The following is a 5,352-nucleotide window of genomic DNA, read 5'->3' as shown; positions in this document are numbered from 1 at the left end:
GTGCTGAAAAAGCATTCACTGCTTAAAGATAATTGTGGTTTCTATTTCCCAAAACAGGCTGAGTGAGAGAGTTCGGGTTTGTCACTTTGAAGTTAAAAAGCTATGTAGACTTCTGTGACGCTCACAAAATAGTTTGCTTTATAATAGCTTTGTGGATTCAAGACAATGCTTGGATCGACTTTTAAGTCTTATTTTATCAAACTATGCTGTCCCTGCATTTCACCCCAAGCCATAGACGTGCCGTAGAAGTGTTGGCTTTTACTCGGAAGGACACTAAGTAGGAGGGTTTTTTTTTCGTTACGAGAAACATATCTGCAGAAAGAGGAAGGGAGGCAGAGAATTAGAAAAGGTCAAGGGACAGATTTTTAGTCCTTATCACTTTTAGAATGAAGGTGTAAACAACACAAAGCATCCTTTCTCTGACTGGAAAAAAATGGAATTACTGGTTTTGTGTATTAGAGATCAGAGATAAGCATCAGTCTTTCGCACAAAGATCCATTTTGCCTCAGCAAGCATAAATGTACAAATATGAGTTACCCCAATTTCATTTCAGTCATGCTGACTCATTAAGTTCGTTATAGCATCTGAAAAGAAACAACAGAAGATGCCACCATGCTATGTTGCAACATTTCACAGCAGTATGCCGTGTTATTGGGGCTTTGACTGACAATCGGTTTGTTCTTTCATCTTCCTTTCCTCTTTCAGCTTTTTCTTAATGCTCCAAGTCAAGCTCGGTTCTCAGCCTCACTGTTTACATAAGCAGGAAGCTGCTTCAGAACACCTTTTGTTGTTAGTACATGTGTCAAGAAGAAGGCTTCACACGAGGCAAGTCTCCTTCTCCAGTCTGTCACTGCACTTCCATATTCTGTCTCATCTTGAGCTGGGCGATACTCACAGATGTGGGGAACATTTCTGTAGGCTCCCTTACTGAACCTCCTCACCACTTCAGCTGCCTTCCAGCCACAAATTCAGACCCTTGGTTCCACTGCCTTTAACAGTGAACAGTGAAAAAATGAAGCCAATGCAAAGCCCAGAAACCTATGATGTCTTAACTGGCTACTTGAGACTGTCTCGTGTTAGTTTGCATAGCCTTATAGTAGAAATGAACATACCTACACCCTGAAATGTAAAGGAGTTTTGGTCTCTATAGATAAGCATAGCAACTACAGGAGTTCATTTTTATTTTTATTTTTATTTAAACATAATTAACACTTAATATTAGTTGTTTTTAAATAATGTTATTGCTTTGATGGATGGCAAGACAATTGTGTATACCTGTGACTGGTCAGCTCGACTTCACCTTTGCTTATTTAAGTCACTGAACGGGGCCTCTTGAGGTGTTTGTCATGTTGGTTCTGGAGCATATATTTACCTGATAAATAATATGGCTTCCACTGTGGTTAAACAGCAAGTTTAAAAAGTCGGTGTTCCAATTTCAGCAGCACTTATTTAGGATGTGTGATTTCCCCCGTAATGTCCATTAATGTAGTTAAACAAGCTTGCTAGATAGCACTAGTTGCACTCCAATTTCTCATCTACATATGGTCAGCTCTCAGGTCAGTGGGGAGCCCCTGAGGACTGACAAACTTTATACTACAGCAGTGGCAATATGCAAAGTTTGTAGTATAGGCAGCAATCGAGAGCTGAACTTGCTATGGAAAGTTAACTTGCTTCTGGGAGTTAACAAAGAACTAAGAAACAAGAGAAAGAGGAGGAAAAAGTAAGGTCATGACGATTGAAGCAGGTAATAAAAATCAAATATAAATATCTAAATCAATTTGAGCTGTAAGGGGAAGAGATGCTTGAATAACACAACTTCCACTAGCATCACATGATTTCTTTTGTTTACTTTGATGATAGCATTAAGCAGTGCAGCCTAGAACATAGAAGCTAGTAGTTCCAGTATTACCACTTCATAGCCAGTCAGCTTGTTATGTATACAACACAATAAATAGACTAGTATTTATATAAGGGTTTTCTACTTTTACTTACACACTCAAGGTGGTTTAAGACTATAAGGGGAATTCCCCCACTAAAAACTCAGATAAACACGTAGAAATGCATTTGGATACACCGGTAGCAATATTTTACCAATGAAATTTCAAGTTTTTCATATTTCACTCACATCAAAATACTCCTGTATACATTTAAGGCTATTCATCATCTCTCCCCTCCATATCTCTCTGATCGGGTTCAGATCACCATCCCATCTCGGTGTCTCAGATCTTCTCTCTCTCTCCCCGTCTTGCCACCATGGGGAGCAGGGCATTCAGCTGCTCTGCTCCTCGACTCTGGAATTCCCACCCTCCTGATTTAAGAAATATCACTCCCTTCTCTCTCTTTAAGTCCCAACTCAAAACTCACTTGTTCGAAATAGCTTATCCCACATAACCTCTCCACTCTGCTATTTTACATTTGTTTTATGTCTTGTGCTTTTACGATTGTGTAAACTGCTTGCTTTAATGTTGCTTTTATTATTCTGCTGTGTACAGTGTCCTTGAGTGTTTTGAAAGTATTATTATTATTATTATTATTATTATCAAAATACATCATGAAACAGATCTCAGATGAAAATCACTGAGTCATATTAAAAGAGTAAGTAATGAATACTCATGGAGACAATGTGATGTACTCATTTTGTTATTTATTTATTACCTAAAAAAAGAAAATGTTCTATCACAAGTCACACTGAAATGTATTGCTTAAGAAAAAAAAATATATTCATATATTTTTTTTGCTTTTTCCATTTTTTTTCTTTTTCAGAAACACATTCTGTTTCCATTATACTCCACCAGAAAAAAAAAAAGTTTCCCTTTCTCGGACATGAACATCAGCTGCTTCCACGTCCCAACAACCTTTTCCACTGATTTTTTTTTTGTCGTTTTTTTGTCGTTTTTTTGTTTGTTTGTTTTTAAAAATGCACAAAGAAATACATAATTCACAGTTACCATTTTGGTTTTATAAATTAATACAGTCACACATGTGCTACACCGGTCTAGAGCTAGAACATTGTAAATTGTATTCTTGAATCCTGTTATTTTCAATAGTTGGCTACAAGAAAGAACAGGCAACTTAAATGACGTGATCAGAATTCCACCAACATACTGTTTTTAATCCTCTCTGTAATGCTTTTGTCATCTTTTTTGTTTTGTTTCATCTTTGAGTTTTACACAGAAGTGAGGCACACACAGAGTATAGTTCATACATATACAAAAAAACCAAAAAAAAAATAAAAATAAAAACAACCCAAAATGAACATTTGGGAGGGGCAGGGGTTTAATTGTCCTTTAAAAATGATGGATCCAAGGAAACAGGAAGTGCATGTAGTCTTGGAAGTCCTTATAGGACCTTTTATTTTGAATCTGGGCTGTTTCTTGTCATCTACGTTCTGTGCTGTAAACTTCCTCAGATAAAAGTTACACAGATTTATAGCTTTTTTGCAGCTTGTTGGCAGCTGGGGACTGGGTTAAGAGGGATGTGTGGTTTGAATAACAGAGACCAACAAGCATGGCAACACAATGAAATGGGACAAAGACCATATCTGAGGAACAAAACCTACTTTTGAAAAGTATTTGATTCACTCAAACAAGCTTTAACCCAGAAAATCTACGACTCTCATTGCTGCAAAATACTGCAGTCATGTGTATCAACCAACAAAGTGGGGAAAAAAATGAATAACAAGCTCAAATCTGACACTGACACTGCAAGGGCAACATTTTAAGGCACAGAAGCCTTGACATAATAGAGACTCCACCAGCTAAAAGCACTAAACGACAGATGCCCAGTGTCCTCTGTGACAAAAACGGTGTCCAACATCGATATGCACAGAAAGTTTAAAAAACAAACAGGAAACATTCCCACCCCCATTTGTCCCCAAGTGTCTCATTTTTTTAGTGAAAGGTAAGGCCACTTAAAAAAAAAAAAAAAAAAAAAAAATAGATGAGGTTCACCAAAAAGGTAATCTCTCACTGCAATCTCTGGGAGTGCAATCGTGGTTGGGTGGTCAATCAGACAGACAGACCAGACGCTTCTCTTGAGTAGGTTTGATAGACAGTACTGCAAATCCTCAGGTCTGTTGGTTCCCTGTGAGAATGCATCCACATGAGCCTCTGTTGGCATTCAGGCTGGGAGGAGGGGAGGCGGTTTAACAGTTTGCAGGCTGTTTGGGTCCTTGAAAGTCATTGGGGATAAGAACCAGCTTTTAAGGAGTTGAGAGAGAGAGTCAGTTGCTCTTTGCTCATCATCACATCCTCATCTTCACTGAAATATTCAGTGCCGAGCAACAAAGCTTAGCCCACACTTAACTTCATCCGTTTTGGTTTTGCGTCGTAATACTTAAGCAGGACACGGTTGTTCTAACATTGAAACAAATTAAACGTTACAAAAGAACCTTGCCAACAAAAGCAGCATTGTTTATTTTCTTCACAAATTCATGCATGTTGTTAACCTTCATTTCCACAGCACCAGTTTCGTTTTTTTCTTCCATCAATAGAAAAAAGATCAGCATAATTACACACTTCTGCATGCAAAGGAAAGTCACTTTTCCCTCCCGTGTTTGTTTTTTTCCCCCACATTTTAAGTCCCCATGTGTAGCAGCAAAACTGTGAAAGGCCTAACCTGATATGTCAATGAATGTACTGGTGGAGGCACTAGATAATGATGCCGGATAAAGATCCCATTTCGCCTCCCTCTTGGCCAGTAATAAAAAAAATAAAATAAAAAAAATAAAAAATGGAGGCATCATTATGAGAACTTGTGATAACAGGTACACATCAATTGGGCATCAAACTGGGAGCCAATTTGCTTTTTCATACAGTCATGTTGCAAAGTAGTGGGCCATGTGCTCACGGCAGCTGAACTTCACAAATTTGAGAACGTATGGGGTCGTTTGAGAGAAGACAACTGGACAAAAACATAGGATATTCTAAAAATCAATTTACAACAAACTTACACACACACACGCCCTAACAAGCATTTGCCAATTGTCACATTTATGTACACAAACTCGAAATCCCTCAGTCTCTTCAGGTTTGTAACACATGAGGTTGGCTGCATGAAAAATGATCTTTCTGTAACTTTTGTTGTGGCCAGACAAAAAAAGGCATGAATGAGCTAATGAATGATTGAATGGATGCACATATTTGTTGGTAGTCAACGATCTGACTAAAGCCACAAAGGGCTGCTGTTTTTTGAAAACAGCAGATAGGAAGAGAAATAAAAATAGATTTTTTTTCATATACATTTTAAAGATTTTAAAATCCTCTAAAGCACTTTCTGTTAATATTCATTTATTTTGTGTATTCATTAATCATTCCTATCAATACCCTATGTCACTGAGGTTGATATCAATAC

The sequence above is a fragment of the Astatotilapia calliptera genome, chromosome 23 (assembly GCF_964374335.1).
Source record: "Astatotilapia calliptera chromosome 23, fAstCal68.1, whole genome shotgun sequence".
NCBI classification, from domain to species: Eukaryota; Metazoa; Chordata; class Actinopteri; order Cichliformes; family Cichlidae; genus Astatotilapia; species Astatotilapia calliptera.
The sequence above is the reverse complement of the archived record's forward strand: the minus strand, read 5'-3'. Positions refer to the sequence as shown.